The 21,946-nt window shown below is 32.6% G+C and overlaps 1 long non-coding RNA gene across 1 annotated transcript; it reads left to right on the plus strand.

Moving 5' to 3' along the window:
• The first annotated feature begins 363 nt into the window (after positions 1-363).
• On the plus strand, positions 364-4,148 carry LOC129924489 (uncharacterized). The gene is made up of 4 exons (XR_008776424.1): positions 364-545; positions 2,664-2,770; positions 3,103-3,171; positions 3,532-4,148. It is a non-coding gene; the product is annotated as an uncharacterized LOC129924489 (long non-coding RNA).
• Positions 4,149-21,946: the final 17,798 nt, after the last annotated feature.

A 21,946-nucleotide genomic window follows, 5' to 3' on the forward strand; every position in this document is an offset into this window, starting at 1 on the left:
TTACTCCGAGAGCCACTTGGATTGACCTTCATTGAGAGTAAAACTTCCCCACACTATATTTTATTCGATCTGTAAAAACTTTATCCATTTTCTGACTATCTGATAAAATAGATACAATTTCCCTGAATAATGGATCGTCACAAAAGATTTTTTTTTAAGGCCACTTCATTAAAATAGGTGTTTCCAGTACTTCCTCATTTGGGTATTTTACACAAAATCTGGATTTTTTTTTTGTACATGTCCTTTTTTATCATCTGTCCCGCGCAACCAAACCATCCACTTTTCCCGGTCACCAATGTTCTTAACAAGATATCAAGAGAGAGAGGCTGGTCCATTATTTGCTAAGTCCAGCCATCTTTTTTTTTTGACAACCTTTTTTCGTTCTCTCTCATGAAGGATATGTTTTGAAAATTAGTCTTACAAAATACAATTCCAAACCAACTCATGCAGTTATCGTCTTTTCACAGTATTGAGGAGTCATCCTTTTTGCTAGCCAGAGTGTTAATTGGCAAAAGTGAAAAATTCATTTTCTTTAATTTTTTAAAGTAAATATTCATAACTATATCTTTTATATAACAATATATTTTTAAAATAATAATCTTTTATATAGACATGCTTTAATAGATCTAATAAATGATTAACTCGGACCTACCAATATGGGTATATAAATACTTAAATCTGGGTATTTAAAATTTCGAATGCGAATTTTAAAAAAACCGGACTTATATTGATCTAGATCTCTTGTATAATATCTAGAATAATATAGATCTACAACACCTAGGCCTAGACTAAAGTTAAAGACTAAGGTCTAGATTTATTTAACGTTTTAAAAAAAAATCAATAGATCTAATATAGACAGTCATGAGATCCACTCTATTTTATCTAGATCTAGACCATACATGAGATCAATAATTGTCAATATGAATATTTATAGATCTAGTCCTAGTCAAATCTAGTGACTCTGGTCCAGAGTCTAGAATCTAGATTGAAGATTCTAGATCTATCGATCATCTATGATCTAGTCTGTCTATAGCTATACTTACTATTATAGGCCTACACTTTTACAGTATATGAGTATACTCATACGAGTCATACTGGCTATTATAGTATAGACACTATAGTTAGTATAGTTAATACTTTTTAATAGTAGTGTAGATCTATAATCTATCAATTCTATCTAAATTATTCTAAATCTAGACTTCACTTTCACATCACATTCAGTCATTCACACGATTATTGATACAGACAGTGAATGAAACGAATGCAGTGGTTATACTGATTATACTTAAAGTGACGATACTACTTATAGATCTACCAGTTGATAAACATCATCATCATAGATAATAATCTACATCTATAATCATAGGCCCTTTATTTAGTCAATATAGTCAAGTCAAGGTAGTGGAGCGTAAACTCGAAGGTTTAATACAATATGGTATGAGTCTATGAGTTAGTATAAGATCTAATTATTTTGTTACTTTTTGTATAAATGTGACAGTATGTCAATGTTTCAATTAAAATAATTAATATCACCAGCCATATCATTTTAAATATTTAAAAAGTAGACATAGATTTTTATTATATTATAAATAGATAGATTAGATCTACATATAATTTTACAAACTTTAGAAATGATTGATTTTATTTTTTATTGATTTATAATTATAAGCCTTCTAGACTAGATCTAGCATCTCTAGCTAGACTCTAACATGTAGATTGTAGATCTTTGAATTGGATCGATATTCACCTTCCTAAATTGTCTCTAAAGTCTATAGCTGATTTGAGAGGCCCAACGAGGCAAGACGAGTCTATTAGTACTCTGTCTCTTGATCTATCTAGTAGGCCTACTAAGCTAGTGCATTAGCCATAGTGTAGTCAAATCTTGACAACTAGTCTTCTAGATCTGAGCTTCTAGAATAATTAGATCTAGATCCAGTTTAGATTTAGAGTATAAAAGTTTTTACTACCTAAAATACTAAATCTACTGATCTAAATTCTAGATATATAGATCCAGTTCAGATTAGGATATAAAAATATTCCACTAGCTAAAATTCTAAATCTACTGATCTATACTTAATATGTTAGATATTATATGACATCTATCTACAAAAATTATTATTAAGATATAATTATAGATTCTAGACTAGTTATATATGTACATAAAATATATAAATAAAAGATAAAATTTATGCAGGCCTAGGTCCCATAAATTTATAATTGATCCAGATCTATCAGTAAAAGTTACCTTCGATTGGCAGTTTTACCCAATCTAATCTATACAAGACAATTTATAATCCATGCCTTGCCTACACCCCATATATATTAGTTTCCATTCCATGCCATACCCATGAGTTCATGAAATAATAAATGATGTGGTGTCAAGTTGGATCTATCCCCTGAAATTCAATACTTTAATATAAAACTCACATATCTAGTTAATTATTTGCTCACACTCTGATAAACTTGGACTTGTGTGATAGGCCTACATATATGTTTCTTATCAGATTTAATTAATGAAGTTTTGGTGCATTTTAACCAGTAATAATTTTAAGGCTACAAAAGTAGCATCAGGTGTATTCTAACCATTGGTATTTTTCCTGGCAACATTTCTATTCTAGTCTGTGATAAATTATAAATAAAAAAAAATGTTTGTAATGTTTCAGTTATTAACAAGTAGAACCATGCCAACCAGTTCTGATGATGTACCAGAATGGCTCAAGTATCATACTTATACTATTTCTACTCTCTGGGCATCCATTCAATATTTAATGTAAGTACTACTATACAATTTTTATTTTAGTTATCTAATAGATGTTTTATGAATTGTGTGATTTTCATGGTCAAGCAACATCCAAATATCTGGGATGGAATTTAACATTTTTCTCTAAGTTTTTTTATTATTTATTTATAACACTCTTAAGCACATTCATCTTTCATGAATGCCTAATATACCTTGGCTGTTGTGCAGGCCATTCCTTTACAATAAACTGTTAGATGAAATTAGGCAAAATTGTCTGATAATTTGTATGTTTGATAATATTATTTTTTTATTGTAATGTTTTCAAAAGAAATTAACCAATATGCCTAATTGTATAATTACAGTTATGTTTGGAAATGCAAGAAAAAGGCATGCATTCCTGAAAAGTCAATGATTGGTTGCACCTCTTAAAGGTAAGGTACTGCAATTTTTCCCATGTACTTTTCTCATAAGCTGAAGTACTTGTATTTTTGAAAAACTAGTTTTCCATGAAAATGTAAATCATAATATATGTTATAGTTGCTTTTAGATTAGTTCAATGTGCATCAAATTAACTGAACATCTGCTTTCACCTATAGTAATAATTCATAACTATTAAGGTCAGGGCCATGTCTACACATTAACGCAGTAGCTCCTTTTAGGTACAGACTATTTTTAGAATGGCAAAATTATATAACTATAATTAATAACATATACTTTTAGCATGGTCAACACATATGTCACACATATTTTTTTATTTTTTAAAAAATCCTTTTATTTATTTTTATAACTAGATAACTTTCTGTTATGAGAAAAGATGAGATTCTTGGACTCCTGCATAGCACCACCAGAAAGGAAAATCCCATCATGTTGCAAAATAAAAGTCTTGGACCAATTTTAATTTAAGATATATATATTATACTGTAAGCTGTATACATATTTATGTATATCCTGTCATTCAGCCAACAGGTTTGGATTTAGTATTTCTTTAAATCTGTTGGATATTGTACTTGAAAACTATTAATCTGAGCCCCATTAAAACAAGAGGGAGTGCAGTGGATGAGTGGTAAGGGAAATTTTACTTTTTTAAAATTAAAATAAAAATCTAACAAAAGTAAACATATAAAATATGGTGCATTCTCCTTAAAACTAAAACCGGGTGCAAAGGTTTAAAATGTTGGCAAAAAAAAAAAAGCAACATCAATTAAATATTCTTAATTCCCTTTGCAAAACTTACTGAGAAGAACATGCATGTTGTTCCCTCATAAGTTTCTTGACAGAGGAAATCTTGTTTATATTAGATTTGAAGTAAGCAAATTAAGAAAAAAATTATAATCATTATTTCAAATGGTTGTATCTAAACCTTATGAATTATTTTTCAGTTATAAGTATATTGAAATGAATGGATAATCATGAAATAATTGCTGCTATCATTCCATTGACTAAAGAACCATAAATTTTTTTTTAATTAATTTCAAAATTAATTAATTAATTTTCATTTTCAAGCAGAGTTCACATAGATCTTGAGTGAAATTTTTCTTTTTTTGACTAATGCTTCAATTTTATTGTATCATTAGTTTTTTATTACCCAGAATATTTTAAAAATGAGTACACTATTTTCATGTAATAATGTAACTTGGTATTCACACATCAAAATACGCTATAATCTTTAGGCCATATAGATTTGTATAAATATAAATTAACTTGCTTAAATACATTGTAAATGTATATTGTTTGGATAAGAATAAAGTTTTTCTGTAGACAATTATTTTTCAAGATTTGTTGATGCTCCTGCTTAATAAATTATATACACAGGTCATTAGTTTTAACACACTACTGACACAAGAAAAACTGGTCGCCCCCACTTCCATTACATAGATGTAATAAAACGTGACCTCAAATCAGTGAACATCAATACTGACAATTGGGAAGACATAGCTTTAGACCGCAACAGATGGAGAGACAGTGACCAAGAAAGCTATGGACAGTGAAAGTACATAGGTCTCAGCTCAGGAAGAAAAACGTACAATCCGAAAAACGGCCAGCTCCTCTACCACCGAAGCAAAAACCACCTTAACCTGTGCTATCTGTGGATGGGAGTGTCTCTCCGAAATAGGGCTCCACAGCCACATGAGGAAGTGTGCTCTGAGATGAAACCTTAGTCTTTCTATTTCTACGACTGAAGGAGGCCAATGATGATGATACAGGTCATTAGTTTTAACACGTCTGATAATAAATGACAGTACAAGTTATTGAATGAAAATTTGTCATTATTTCAGGTGCTTTAGGCCTACATCAATGTGAGGTACCAGTACTTTGATTGTGTCATATAACAATTTAAAGCAACATTTTGAAATGAATAGTGTGTAGAATTGACAGTAAATACATTTAAGTGATGGGCTGTGATCTGCATGAATTGAATTTGTGTTTTTGATCTTTACTTCAAGTAAATGTTAATGAACAATTAATTTTTAATGAATAAATAATTTAAAAATAAATACAAAGAAACCATAAACATCTACTTTATTTTAATAATTTTTTCATCAGAACAGAATTTCCAACTTTGCATTCTTAAAATAAAATATAATTTATTTAGAGTAGAGTCAGAACACAAAATCATAGTTTTGAAATTAAGTAAATTAAGCTAAGCTGTGATCTCTTATAAACATTTGTATATAGACTACACACAATTTAATTATTATTTTTCATCAAATTGCAGGAACTAGTACATGTACTTATGCATATTTGACAATAAAAAACCTTAGTCAATGAAATAGTAATACTAGTAAATGAGATAAAAGTAAACTAAATATCATCAATGCTATTGAAGCCACACTTGTTTCTTTTTATCTTGTTTGGTGGACTGCAATTAAAGTTGCTATTAATTTTACTGATTGTCTTTGCTGAAATGCCAGTGTCGTCTCTTTGAATCCTAAGCTTATTTTCTTGGAAGTCCAGATGTTTGGAGTTTCATTTTAAACACCTATATATTCCGAAATGGCCTTCCGATAGGTAAAACCTATTTGCCTAACATGTCATATGCACATAAAGAGGTACCACAGAAATGCTTTAAAGACAAGCTTAGGCGCCAACTTGCTTTAACTGACATAGAATAAGAGAGCACCTGGTTGCATACAGCTTCAGAGCGAGACAGCTGGAGGTCACTTACAAAGGTGTGGTATACACCAATGAAAATTAATTGCAGAGGGTAGACGGCAAAAAGAAAAAAAAAAAACTGATTCTACCACAGGTGGACAATGGTTATGCCTGTGCTCAGTGTGGCATAATATGTAGGTCACAGCTGGGGCTGAGTAGCCAATGGAAAAATTGCATTCCTCATAAGTCTTCAGAATCAAAGACAAGCCTATCATTTTTGTAGAATAGTTTGTAGCTTCTGTAAATGCATGAAATGCCATCACAAATGACACAAGTCCTCTGTGAGTTTGATCATAGTTTGATGGATTATAAACATCTTACTTCTTTGCCTTATATTAAATGGTCCTTCTGTCTGTTCCACTATTATAGGTTTATCTAAATATCATTGATATATCGTAACATGTCATCAAAATAAAAACTAGAATCTCTGCAACTGGTTTACAAGTCAGAAGTCATCAATAACACTTGCCATTTAAAAAAAAAAACAATTTAGATTACTGATTAGTCAAATTAGTGACTGATTATTCGATTCATTTTAGGCCTATAATTTTTTTTATGTGAATATATAATGATCCTTTACACTTTGTGACTTTACTAGTAGATCTATACTTTGGAGTAGACTTGTTTGTTGAGCTAAAGTCGGAAGTACACATTGAATTTTACTGTGATCTAGTAATCATCTAGTCAAATGTAGTGATCTACTAGTACTAGATCTAACTCCTATCTGTCATATCGTGATCAGTAGGTGGCTGAAGTTTTATAAATCTATTCCATGACAAAAACCCTAGCTAGATTTAGATCTAGTGGTCTAGACATCTAGATCTCACTAGAATTAAACTAGAAAACTGAATTAGAGAAGTAGCTTTCTGGTTCTAGAACTAGAATCTATATATTACTAATATTAGATCTAGTTGCGTCAAACGCTTAATTTTTGGTTGTTGTTTTTAATAAATGCACATAAAATACATTGTATTTTGGAAATAAAAATACCCAGTTGGTAGTCAAGTAATTCTAATAATTAATTAATGAATGACTCTATCAGTATTTGTTTTAGATCTATCAGATTCATATGACTTATTATTTATACTTATTTTATATCATTCGTCCAAGAAAATCTAGCTCTAGATCTATTTCATTTTAGATTAGGCTATAGTTGTTTTTTTTTTTTTTGTCATTTTATTTAGGCTACAATATTATCAAGATTAACTTTTTCTTTGTTTCCCACGAGACGTGTATGCCTATAGCCTAGTCCTTTCGATAATAAAAAAAAAAACGATTAGAAATGCGTAGCTTGGAGTGTCAAAACTGTATTAGGCCTCCTATTTTTATTTCGTGCAATTTAGTATATCGTAACAAATACGCATTTGGCGGAACGGTAGACAGGTCTTCATCAAGATTTAGTGTAAATAAACCAAACACAGAAACACTGAAAGATTGTATTTTCGGAATTTAGATTCTATTTTTTGGAAAATAAGTGGCATTTTATAGGGTGATCGAAAAAAACAACTTTTGTGACGATCTCTTATTCAGGGAAATTGTATCTATTTTATCAGATAGTCAGAAAATGGATAAAGTTTTTATAGATATAATAAAATATAGTGTGGGGAAGTTTTACTCTCAATGAAGGTCAATCCAAGTGGCTCTCGGAGTAAATTTCTTCTTTGGCATCCTCATCGATTTTTCAAAATGGTATGGTGCGCGAAAAAGATGCGCGACGGCACTTCGACTCTCTTTGTCTTTGTAAAAAACTCGAAGCTGGTGTTCCATTAGTATAGTTCCATGGTTACATTAAAAAAATAAATTTCCATTTCAGACTTTGTGGTCTATATATAAAATATATGTTTGATATCAGTGAAAACTGGGACATCTTCCATGTTTTTATAAAAACCGAAATGGACTGCGAAGTGTTTTTGTGTGTAAAAAATGTATAAAAACAATTGAAATGTTGGTCGAACTTCATTATTTTGTGGCTTGAGGGTGGGGGTAAAACAAAATCTAATAGACTTCTTGGAGGAAAGATCGTTACCACTCCCCAATGCTAGGAAAGGAAGTTTCTTGGAATGTAAGACATTTTTTAGGGTTACGAGAGAGAAAGGTTATACTAGAGTTCACGGGCCATAATGTACATGTTTCATATGAATACACATCTTTTGAAACAATACATAAATGCAATGAAAAGAATAATTAGAAAAAAAATCAATATTTTGTCTTGCTCAAACGTCCTGAAATCTTATCGATAGAATGTTGTTCTGGATTTTTTATTTTAAAAAATTTACGAAAAATTATTATTTGAATGTTGTCGTCTTTCTTATATTTCGTTTAATTTCTCGCTAAAACGTCACGAAATCTACTTAGTGATAATAAGTTTTTAAGATTAAAAAAAAATGTTAACGCAAAATTAATATTTTAAATCGCTCTTCTACATAATTTTACGTTTAATTTCTTCATTGGTTGTTCCAGATTTTTCTAAATGTAAATTATATTCAAGCTAATTTATTTAATGTTCCTATTCGGACTACGTATTTTGTTATTTCGATGCAATATTACTTTTTATCCACAGGCGTATCCGTCGTTAGGGGGGGGGGTGGCTCTGACTATCTTTAATAATACATTTTTTAAATCATGCTTCCTTTTTCTTGTAGGGTAAATACCCGATTTTATTTCCACCAAATTATAATTTCTCCAAATGTTGGAGAAGAGAATATGTACCAAAGTTGTCTTTCTCCATGCTGTTAAACTTTAGACCAGAGGAGGAAACAGACGTAGACTCAGTGTTTGTAAAACAAATATGTCAAGACAAACAATGGCCTGCACCTAATGTGAGTATATATAATGCAATAGTAGGCCTATAATGAACAGCATTACAAAGAGATACATTTTCTAGTGTAACGACTCAACGATCTAATGTAAGTGTAAATAACTTGGTTTAGTTCTTAGAGGGTTGCCCATACTGTAGATCAAGAAAAGTTTTTAAGCATTATAAGTGGGATACTAAATCTATAGAGCAGTTTTTCTCAAACTTTTTTCACTTACGGAGCACTTAGCACATTCTGAATACTTAGCGGAACACGTTGCCTATGTTTTAGAGAGATTTATTCACGTTATGGCATAGTAGTCAAATACGATACTTCATAGTATGTGGAATCTATTCAGTCCTTGCGGATCGGCGGGACCGAGTTTGGGAAACATTGGTATTGAGCAATGAATACTGGTCATTTAAAGTATAATGGGTACAGGTTGGTTGTGTGTGATCTGTGTGATTAATACTCAGGGCTCATTTAGGATAGGATTCTCTATTTAACATAAAGGGGATGCGCGTGATTAACACCCAGGGCTCATTTAGGGTAGGATTCTCTATTCAACATAAAGGGGATGCGCGTGATTAACACCCAGGGCTCATTTAGGGTAGGATTCTCTATCCAACATAAAGGGGATGCGCGTGATTAACACCCAGGGCTCATTTAGGGTAGGATTCTCTATTCAACATAAAGGAGATGCGCGTGATTAACACCCAGGGCTCATTTAGGGTAGGATTTTCTATCCAACATAAAGGGGATGCGCGTCATTAACACCCAGGGCTCATTTAGGGTAGGATTCTCTATCCAACATAAAAGGGGATGCGCGTGATTAACACCCAGGGCTCATTTAGGGTAGGATTCTCTATTCAACATAAAGGAGATGCGCGTGATTAACACCCAGGGCTCATTTAGGGTAGGATTCTCTATCCAACATAAAAGGGATGCGCGTGATTAACACCCAGGGCTCATTTAGGATAGGATTCTCTATCCAACATAAAAGGGGATGCGCGTGATTAACACCCAGGGCTCATTTAGGGTAGGATTCTCTATTCAACATAAAGGGGATGCGCGTGATTAACACCCAGGGCTCATTTAAGGTAGGATTTTCTATTTAACATGAAGCAACAGAGGCGAACTCTATGACAACAAGCGGGGGTTATACCGAGACCAATCGTTATAAAAGGCCTAAAGACAGACCTGCAATGTCACAACCTGAGGGTTGCCACATCGTACAGACTTTTGATTTGGCAATGAGCTATTGGTCTAAACTGTCCACAGGATGTGACGTTGTAGTTCTGTGTTCAGGCTTTCTATAACGATTTGTCTCGGCTAAACATGTAAATCCGTTACACTTCTGAAGATAATAAAGAAGGCTAAATGTGCTCGCTGTGAGGGGGCACTATGACTAGATTCAATAGTGTATGTTAATAATGTATCGTCAAAATACCATAACATGACTAAGTAACAGACATAGAAGGAATAATGAGTTTCTCCTTACTCTAGAAAAGCATAACCAAATACAACAACTGACACTTGACCAGGTCAGCTCTCCAAATGACAAACTGACCTCTAGCCACACTTATTACCCCCTTTGATAAAAACATGCTAAAAATTCATCTTACAACTCACAACGAATACATACTTATACACACACTATCAAATCGTATACACCCCTGTTTATGACAGTAAGCAAAGCAATGCAGAACGAATATCAGAAGATATGAAATATAAACAACAATAGACACAATGCTACATCCAGTGCCTGCCCTTCATAGAAAATAAAGCTTTGAAAACGAGCGTATCTCTTAATCCTCGATTCTTGATCAAAAAAAGAAAATAGTTTTAAGTGTCTATAGTTCAGGATAGGAAAAAGAGTGCCTTATTTAAAAGACTAATACAAGAACCTATTCAAAGCTCATCTTTAATTTTTTAAACAAAAATTTAGATACAAAGTTCAATCTAAATATTTTAAAACAATATCTAAATATAAATAAATCTTTTAGTATACGATATTATTATTATACCTTTCTATAGCGCTACTTTCATGCTTATAGCATGCTTCTCAGAGCGCTTTTGGTCCAATCTCATTTGTGGACCAGTGGGGGGGGGGGGGGGGGAGGGGGTATCTAGTAGTTGGTTTTCCGTGCTGCCTTTAGGCGCTCAGTAAACACAACTCTGCCCGAGTCGGGTGTCGAACCTCGAACCTTCTAGGTAGTCAAGCTAATCGACACTTGGCCTCTCGACCACGCTTCCCACGATACACCATTAATTCATTAGTAAATAAAATATACCATTTTATAATCTGTATATATAATTCTCTACATCGTCCAACCAAGCGGGACACCACGCACGCACGCATCAGCCGGAATCGAAGAAAGCTATGGCAATGCAATGCAGCTCAGACGAGAAGAGGGTTAGAGGGTCGGCGTGCGTGCGTGCTTTTTATAGTTCCATTTATTTGCTTAATAACCTCACTATGATTGGACAGGATACATATAAGGAATATTAAATATTCTAACATACAATAATTAATAAGCTTCTTAAGCCCTTTAATTTACCCTTATAATAGTAGGTCTACATCTACTATAATAGTATCTAGACTCTAGATCTAGATCTAAATATATGTAGGCCTACAAACGAAAGTTTTTTAATGTAAAAAAATGAATTAAAGTCGATTAGCTATTTCGATAGCACCATTCATACTATTTTACATTCACACATTCGCTTTCTTATAGCATTATTCTTTCTTTAATTCTTTAATTTTTTCCAAAACACCCGCAGTGACTTTAACGACAGCGATATGCTAACAAATAACCATTTTCTGCTGTAGACCGATGTGGTAGAACCTCTTACCATTCCACATCTGCACAGGGTCGAACATCTATTATGCATGACTAATAATTGTATGGGAAAGCGATGTTTTTAAGGCGAACAGCTGGACTACGTAACATAGGCATTGGTGGCAGAACTACAAAGATTAACTCAGGCTCCATTTTGCCCTATATGGCATAGAGAAAAGAAGCGTGCAGGGCCTCTGAAATAGACAGAGAACTCTAATAAATCTCACATTTTAGATCCAAAAAAAAGCATTTGCGAAGACAGTCGCAGAGGACGAAAAAAAAACAGATTACTAGAAGACCACGACGCTATGCAATTGTTAAAGGATTTATATAATTCTTTACAATACTACACTTACTTTTTATCTTCGGAACACCACATTTCACTGGGCCAGGAACTTCTTTTAATTTAGAAATGGTACTAATGTCTTACATATATTGACTTTGCAGTACAAATAAATCGATACTCTAAAATGAACAAATGCAGTCTTGGTGAAATGCAGTGCCTCGCCCTCAACATGCAGTATGGCATGATTACGCAACTCACATGCAACAGCGCAAAATAGCGGAAACAGAACAAGTTATTAAATAACCTTAGATCTCAAACACTATAACTTACTGTAAAGTGCTTGTGAAAATAACTTCTCAGATAATTATATCAAATTACAACCTGCAAAGTGTCTGATTTATAATAATGTATTTCTGCAGTGAACAATAAGTGTTATGAAATGCATCATATGCTTTGTATTTTTATGTGTAGGGTCGGTGTCTAGAACTCAACTGCACTCCTGGGAAACATCTGAAAGGCGATACGTGTGTGGAGATACTGGAAGAGATTGATGGTCATAGTCTTGGATACACCTTCACTTACTTTTTGATGACTAAAGATGGGTCTCCAGAAGAGTTATCCCATCATTTCAAGAACGAGCAATCTATCAAACGATCAACTCGTCTTTTGATAACACAGGTTTCTTCCCTTGTTTTCTGTAAAAGTCACTGTAACAAATAACTCTATCAACTAATGCTTTCACGAAAGCTCTGTTGTTTTTTTTTGTTTCTATATGTTAACGTAATATAAACTGTCTGCACAGTCAGCCAACGACAATTAATTAGAGAGATTGAAAGATCGTGTATTTTAATTAGAAATTAGGTTAACGTACAAAACAGTTGAGCTTAGCAGTTAGTAATCTCTATTCTTTATATTTAGACTTTGGAAATTTGGTTGTTTTAAGCAAATAGTACAGATATGCACAATTAAACAAACCTCAAAACAAAGTTACAACCAAAACAAACAAAAAAAATAAACTTTTCCATCTAGTAAAGTGTACTTGCCATGATGTTACAATGTGAAGTACACCTGTATGATATGACATACTACTTATTAATTGTTGTTTTAATTTGTATGTCACTTAAATGCCTACTAAATATTTTTTTTTGCTCTTTATTTTTTTTTTTTTTTTTTGTAAATGTAGTAGTTTGTATGACAAATTATATAATTTAGCAATACAATTTTTAAAAATGTTTGATAAAGTATCTCAACAATTTTAATAAATGTTCTAAAAATATGGAAAATAATCATCTCTCTCACTAAACAGTCTTCTGTGTTATTACTATTAATAGTAAATAGTTGTAAAAATAATGCATTTTTAACATTTTTTTTATATTTTTTTTATTTTTTAGGAAAGAAAAATAAGCCATTGCAACAGAACTTTAAAAGGTCTAAAATATCGCGATGTCAGATTTTCAATATGTTTTCTAGTTTACGAGATCTAAACAGGACTGACTAAAGGACGGACGGACGGAAAGACATTACACAGAACTAATCGCGATTATTCCCTTACACTGTTCAAATATATTTTTATTATTAATGCAAACAAAAATCAATTAGTTATTGATTCTCTAGATTTTTCAAATTAAATGTTTTAACTGTCGACATTTTTTTTTTGTTATTTCAGCTTAACATGTATTTGTTTGTTGCTTCTTTTTCTTATTACCTGGAAGTAAACATTGCGGAAAACCCATTTCTCTGTATATCCTGTCAACGCAAAGCCGGAACTTCTGTCGTATTTTCTGTCAAAGTGAACTTTTACTCACTTATCAGAGAATCCAGGACACAGCTTGAGACTCGTTTAATTGCACACTTGCTCAAAAAAGATTTTAAGTTGACTTTATCAGAAACAATGGAGGTACCTTTACAGCCAAGTGTAATTTTTAACCAATATCAGTCGTTTAAAAAGAGAGAATTGTGGAATATGTATAGAAATTCAGGAGATAGATATGTAGGTCTTAAACTGTTAAGTCTTTCTTCGTTAATGCTCTGTAAGTATGTAAGATTCAACGCAACAGAATACCAGCTAACTGTCAATGATATAGTAACACCACCAGACGTGTCAATATCAATTGATTTCAATGTGACTAAGATAATCATCAAAGACAACAAAGATCTTATCATGGTAGAAGTCACTAACGAAGGAAGACTCAATGTGTGCGTTGATTTGTTAGACAGAATATTGCAAGAAAGCAAAAGAAATTCAAAAAAATCTGGCAAAGAATGTATAGAAAAATATTGCTTGATTGAATACATTCTGACCTTGACCTGTTTAAGTCTCTCTGCTGTATGTCTTCTGCTGACCATGTTGTCACATCTGATGATTTCGGAGCTACGAACAATGACCGGTCTGAATAACTTCTTTCTAAGCTGCAGTCTACTTTTGGCCCAACTGTCATCATTGGCCAGTATACGCATGTAAGCATAAAATAATTGTAAAGGACACTAGCGGATCCAGAACTTTGGAGTAGGGGGGAGTGGAGCGATTTTTTCAAAAACCCTAACGCCTAGTAAACCCTAATCATAAACCTGCGTTCAGCTATATATATATACATATATATATATATATATATATATATATATATATATATATATATATATATATATATATATATATATATATATATCATAGGCGTAGCCAGGATTTTTGTTTCGTGGATTTTTTCAAGCACTATTTCTGGTATTGAAAGCCAACAAAATGCATATACTAAGGTGCATTTTCCTGCTATTAAAAAGTTTTATTTCAAAAACCTAATGTGCTAATCTTACTGACTTAGACCCCCACATTTCCCCGTGATGTTCGGCATTTGCCGTCAAGCTTCTTCCACAAAAATTTGTTACTGGCAATGTCTGAAGCCTCTTCCCACCTGCTCTGAGGACCCCCATGAATGTGTGGTGCCAAGTTGTCCTAGGATGTCATCGCAACTCTTCTTATGTATAATTCATTTTGTCGGAGAACATGTCCCACAAACCTCATGGGACACTCTGTCACAATCTTACTAAGGGGTCGACTCCCAGTTTGCCATAGGATTTCCTTGATCTATATAACTGACTCCTAAAATCTGCCTTACCCATCTTTGTTGAGACAGATTTAGTCTTTTTCAATTTCGGCAGATAACTATTCACTGCACTTTATTAATGGAGCCCCGCCACTTGTAGAAATGTGTAAACTCTCTTGAAAACGCTCTTGGATTTATGTGACTGTAGTTTGCTTTAGATTTTATATCTTTTATCGTAAAAATCATCTGTTACGGGTTTTAAACTAAAAAGTCTCTTAAGTTATTGTTGTTGTTTTTATCGTAGAATTTGATAACTATAGTTGGCATTAGAAAAACATATGAAGATAGAGATTTTCCACCTCAAAACGCTCTTTACGGGGATTTTAAACTCAAAACCATCTGGAGGGGGTTTTAAACTTAAAAAAAGTCATTTGTAAAAGAGGGGTTTAAACTCGAAACCCCCAATTGGCTTGGCTACGCTCAAATAATTTTAGTGTGTAATTTGCTTTTTTTTTTAATTGAAGAGGCATTTTTATCATCAATCCCCTTTTAGCAACGCTCATAGCATTTTAAGTGAGTATTTCGCTTTTTTTTTACATTGAAAGGAGGTTTAAAACTCAAAACCCATTTGGCTACACTCATATATTTTAAAGTGGGTAATTTGCTTTTTTTATATTGAAAAAGGTATTTTTTTAGCTTCAAACTCCACTGGATGGGAGTTTAAACACAAAACCCCCTTGACTACACTCATAGAATTTTAATTGTATAATTGGCTTTGTTTTTAATATTAAAGAGGTATTTTTTACCATCAAACCCCGCTGAAAGGGGGTTTAAACTGAAAACTGAGTCAAAACCAATTTAGCTACGCTCATAGAATTTTTAGAGTGTAATTTGATTTTTTTTTATATTGAAGAAGGGGTTTATCGTATATTTTGGATTGGGTTTTAAAATCAAATTCTTCCTTAACTTTTCTCTCGGAATTTGGGGATTGTCGTTTGCTTTTTTTTTTTTTAATTTTTGTTTTGCTTTATAGAAGAAGGGGATTTAACTGCAAAACACCTGGTAGTGGATTTTAAACTCAAAATCCATTGCCTGTGCTGGGGCAAGTGATGGTTTAGTAATAAAATCTCACCTAAAATAAACACAATTAAAACAAAAAATCTGTCACGAAATTCCGATCCTCTCCCCGCAGGGTGGGGATTTTATTTCTCGTTTGTGTTTGTGTGTGTGGGGGGGGGTTGAACCCATACCCCCAACACCTGGCTACGTCCATAATATATATATATATTTATATAGTTTTTTGTTTTTTTTAAGGCAGTGTTTCTCATTCTTAACAGCTAGGGGTCTGGAGGTGCGCCGTAAGCTTTCCTAGTGGGGTTCGGGGCGAAGCCACTACGCCAAAAGCGTTTTCTTGCTTTCTTCACTGCAGAAACACATTCTTTTGACATGTACAGATCATTATACTTCTTATTAAAAATGACCTTTAAATAATGTTTTTCTTGAAAAAAATTCTTATATTTATTTACAAGCCCTTACTACATTACAAATACAACCGATTTGTTCCTTGAAAAGATGAGATAACCCACATATTTAGGTTTAGGCTTTGAGGATCGCCGCCGAAAAAAAAATCATTAGAAAAAATAATAATAATAATAAAAAAACAGCCATATTATTACCTTTATCTTGACAGCTAGATGGTCTGAGGTCCGGGGCAAAGCGACATCTACAGCTCATTATTCATCCTATTAAAAAAGGACCTTTTGAATAATGTTTTAATTGAAAATTATTCTAATATGAATTTACAGGCTCTTACTACAATGCAAATACAACAGATTTGAAGATAAGAAACCACACATAGTTAGATTAAGTCTCTGAGGATTGAAACCAAAAAAAAACATTATTCGAAAAATAATTTAAAAAAAGAAAGTCATTTCTTAGTGATACAGTTTGATCAATAGGCATATTTGTAACTTTGTTTTGTTACAGAACTATAATTCAAAGCTCTAAACAAAAAAGTTTAGAAGTTAGCGGAAAAATTATGTGGACCAATTAGATTGTAAGAAAAAAAAATATTGGTTTGTCCGATGGGAGGAATGCGATTGCATGTATCGTCCCTCACACCTGGTACAACCCTTTTTCATTTTATATTTACTAATGATAAAATTTGAGATCATAGTCTGTGTGCGACATAATATACAAATGGGTTAAAATATCAATATGTAGCTTATATTAAATAGATATTCAACTAATTTTATTCACAAACAATGATTTCTCCATAAAAAAGGTCCACCACTGCCAGTCAGAGGGCAAGAGTGTGGAGTGCAGTAGAAGCAATCGCCCCCCCCCCCCCCCACCTAAATAAATCGTCTAAGTGTAGCAACATAATAAAAAATTATATAGCAATTCAACTTATTTTGTTCAATAACTGTTTTCTCACTGAAAATATGACCGCCCCCTCACTCAAAGGGTCTAGGTGAGAAGGGAAGTAGATGTATTCAGCCCCCCCCCCTACTCCACCCAATTGGCTAACAGGGAAAGGACATACTATAAAGATTGGTTAAAATATCAATACAAACTTTTTAATTTATAGATATTTAATTGATTCTGTTAACAAGCTGTAATTTCTAAAAAAAAAAAATAGACCGCCCTCCCCCCCCCCTTCCTGGATCCGCCAGTAAAAATAAACAATATATTAAATGAAAGCAATTTTATATAGCGGTGTTTTCCAAAATGCGTTACCCTAGTGTTCCGCGAGACAGACTATGAGTTCCACCAAGTATTGGAATATTGAACTAGATAAAGACCTACACGAGAAGTAATCTATAAGTACATGAAGAAAGATTTTTTTTTTTTAATTTTTATTATTAATTCTTTTTAGTAAAAAAATAAATTACGTAATATCACTATGAACTATGCAGCGATCAAGATTCTAACTCAAATGTTAAGCTAAGGAACAATACAAATTAACCATTAAATAATTTCTGGTCAATAGCTTTTGAAGAGTAGCACTACGAAAATATTGTTTCATTTACCTACAAACTATTGACGCAACACCAGGTATTAGAATTCAACTTACCAATATAGCGCCTGATATCAGGAAGCTATCCTCATCAAGGACACCAAACCATCAATGTCATTAGGCTATTTTTAGATAGATAGATAGATAGGCCCTAGAAATGGTAGATATAAATATAGTATAGAGATATAGTAGTTATACATGTACATCAGTAGATCACTTCTATATAATTTTTTAAAGTTTTATACTCGAAAAAAATTATTAATTTAAAATTATTTTTTTTAACACTTATAGCAAAAAAAAAAAAAAGGGAAGCCAAACCAGGTATTAGAATTCAACTTACCAATATAGCGCCTGATAAATGGTGTAATGCACAAATTGTAAGACACATTTCCAAAAAGACAATAATGATTATTATTATTATTATTATTATTATTATCAAGAAGTTATGCTCTGTAAGGACACCTAACCATCAAAGTCATTAAGCTTTTTTTTAGATATATAGATAGATTCATAGGTCCAAGGAATGGTGGATATAAGTATAGTATATAGATATAGTACATATACATGTACATCAGTACATCACTTCTATATGTTTTTTAAAGTTTTATACTCGGAAAAAATTAAATTAATTTTTTTTTACCAGTTATAGCAAAAAAAAATTGTAAAGTGTTCCGCTAAATACCCTAAATACGGAAAGTGTTCCGTTAAAGAAAACGTTTGGGAAACACTGTTATAAAGAAATGACTGACACATTTATTTCCCATATTATTAACTTATGTTGTAATTTATAAACTGATAGATTTCAACATGGCATTTATTGTCAAGTTCTTGGTGTGGTCACACATTTCCTGTGGCTGTGGAACTTCTCCTGGAGCTTCATCTGTAGCTACCGAATGTTGCGTGTGTTTACTGACCAAACAAGATCACGTGGTTTAATCACTCCGAAATATGAGATGTGGAAGTGTGTGTGTGTGTCTTTCGCGTTGCCAGTGTCTGCTGTGTTGACATGTATAGGGTACCATTTCTTGGTGACAGAAGGGAAAGATATTGGATACGGGAAAGTGAGATGTTATTTAGACTCGACCTTATCAGTGGGTGAGTAAACATCAACTAGACTTGTTCTGTGATAGTGTGAACTATTTGCTTAAAACTCAAAAACTTTTTTTTTTACTGCCAAAAGTAGATGGTTTACGTTTCACTGACTTAGAACAGAGATCTTAATATGGAAGTTTGATAGGATATGGTCTTTGTAAAATTATTAATAAATAACATTACAAAAAGAACTCAAGTTATTTCACAAACTCTGAGGCGCCCCCATCGGAAATGTTTAAGCAAAGGTTGGCCATGGCATTATGGCAATATATATGGAACTTTACTATAGTCTATCGACAAACTGTCTTATACTATGTTAAGCATCAGTCTGACAGCCAGACGAGTGAGGCAGAATTCCTGATCTGCTAAACGGGTCACAACGTGTATGTGTAAGAACAACACTTTTTTTTTTATATTTCAGACCAGATGTTTTAAAGATTTTGAATACATATAAACAAGAGTAATGCATACATTTTTGGACAGAGATAGAGTGCTAAGATAGAAGCAGGGCAGGTCTTAGGCACAGGCAATCTAGGCAGCCTCATAGGGCTCCGTTTGGTGGGGGCCTCGCACAGGACAATTATTTTAGAGAAGAAATAGCGAAAATTGTGCAAAATGTTATTGCTGGAGTACACTAGCTTTTATAATTTGTAGTATTTCGCTGTTAACATTTTATGACTTTATTTTAATTGGGACTAACAAGGTAATTTCAACTATAGCCTCTATATGGCTATGGCCGGCCCTGATATTAGGCTAAGAAGGTTGAAGATAAGAAGAATTATGTAACTTCACCAGAAACATCGTTGTACAGTTAGCAAAAAAAATTATGATGGTCATTATTCCGTGGTTCGTTCAGTTGTCATTAGTTTGCGATGGATAGCTGTCATTCGTCTGTACCTTCACTTGCTCTATTTAATCGCAATAATATGTTATGTCAATCAATCTATTTCATTGGCTGTACATGTGCTTTAAGTATTGTGTGAATTCGCTCATCTAAGGTTGTAACTATTTAATGGTACTGCTTTTGAAAGCATTCAGCTCAAGAAATATATATTCTAGACTTTTTTCTTCGGTTCTTTTGAATAGCGGCTTACATGCACCTCCAAACTTGCATATTTCACAGAATTTGAGAGAGAGCACCTCAATCCTAAAAGAATTGTGACAATGTTACAGCTGTTCAAAAGCTTTTAACGCAAAGCTTGGCAATATATTGTTTACATATTAACCATTTAAAAGGCTTAGAAAAGTAATTATATGAGGTTAGATAGAATGTATAGAGAAATAATTTCGAGTCATAAAAATAACAAATTAAAGAATGATAGAAGGGTCAGGAGAAAGATAAATAAGTAAGAATACTATTGGCATAGAGAATAAGAGAAGGAAAGAGAAAATACTGATAGATAGATAGATCTATAGATAGATAGATAGATAGATAGATAGATAGATAGATAGATAATAGATAGATAGATAGATAGATAGATAGATAGATAGATAGATAGATAGATAGATAGATAGAGAAAATAAATATAGATAAGAAAACAAGATTACAAACAGAGTTTGTGTCATCACACAAACTCAGAGGCGGTCCCCATCTAATTCACCAATGGACAAGATTGTTTAAAGAAATTTTAAAAATTTGCAACACGATTTAGACTAAATAGACTCTAGATCAAATTCTAGAACTAAATCTACAGCCTACTCTAGACTAGAATCTAGACGACTAGTTCTAGAAATCTAGAAATAAAATCTAGATCCTCTAGAGATAGATATAGGTCAATATTATTATTAGGATTAGTAGGCCAGTTACAGGGTATAGTACACTTAAGATGTTCGCATCAGATTCACTTGTTGATATGATACTACTGGTTACAGAATAAATCAATCTGCACCCTTAAGCTATTAGAAGATGAACTACTTTCTTAATGGATTATGCATTTAAATTTTGTTTAAATTGTTTAATACAATATAAGCCACGTGATAATATTGATAAAACAATCAATGAAAATTACGTATCACGTGACAGCCTTTATGGATTGCTTGATTTGTATAGAAGATATAGAGAACCACGTGGCAAAATGTTGTTTGTTTACAATTGGTGAATGAGGTCTATTGAAAAGAAGTTTAAATCAAATTGTTTTAAAACAATATTTCAAACAGTATTTCATTTAATAACCTAGTCAATAAATGGAAAATATATTTTATAATAATACATTGATACTGTTCCCATTGTGACCTTAGATGCAAATTGTTTGTACCAATGTTCGGATCTATGACTGATTAATGAAGAAGCCTGTGACCTTTTTAAAAGACATACCATCCCAGACGTTTTTCATTTAAAATTGGTGTATTTCTTTGAAAAATATGTTTGCATAGATAATTTTAAAATTAGATGATTCACTTTCGGAAAAGACAAAAGTAACTGTTAAATCAGAACTTTAAATGATCTAATATCATGATGTCCGTTTTTTATTTTCTCTTCTACTTTCTGAGAATAAAACGGGACAGACGGACGAACGGACGGACAGACAGGCCACAGAAAATTAATAGCGTCTTTTCCACTTTTGGGAGCCGCTAAAAAAAGAGTGTATATTAATGATCTAGACCAGGCATGTCAAACTCATTAAAGTGTATGGGCCGCATAAAAAACTTACTATTTCATAAGGGCCCGCAGCCAAAAATCAGTTGCAAAACAGCTTACTAGTTTTATGTAAATTAGAAATAATACAATAGAATAAAATAATTATCGGCATACATGTCCCTTAGTTAGCTAAATTTGCAGTACAATTTCGAAATTTAAAATTACTCAGATTGCGCATTTGTTTTCTTTGTCCTGATGCTTGACATATTTCTGGTAAACAAGTTTATTAATATCGGGTGGAAGTTAGTTTGTCACTGACACTATCATCACTGACGACAAATTAGATCAGATAGTCTCGAACGTTGAGGTGATTTGTAGCTTTCATTATAGAAAAGAACTGTT

Source organism: Biomphalaria glabrata, chromosome 2 (genome assembly GCF_947242115.1).
Source record: "Biomphalaria glabrata chromosome 2, xgBioGlab47.1, whole genome shotgun sequence".
NCBI lineage: Eukaryota > Metazoa > Mollusca > Gastropoda > Planorbidae > Biomphalaria > Biomphalaria glabrata.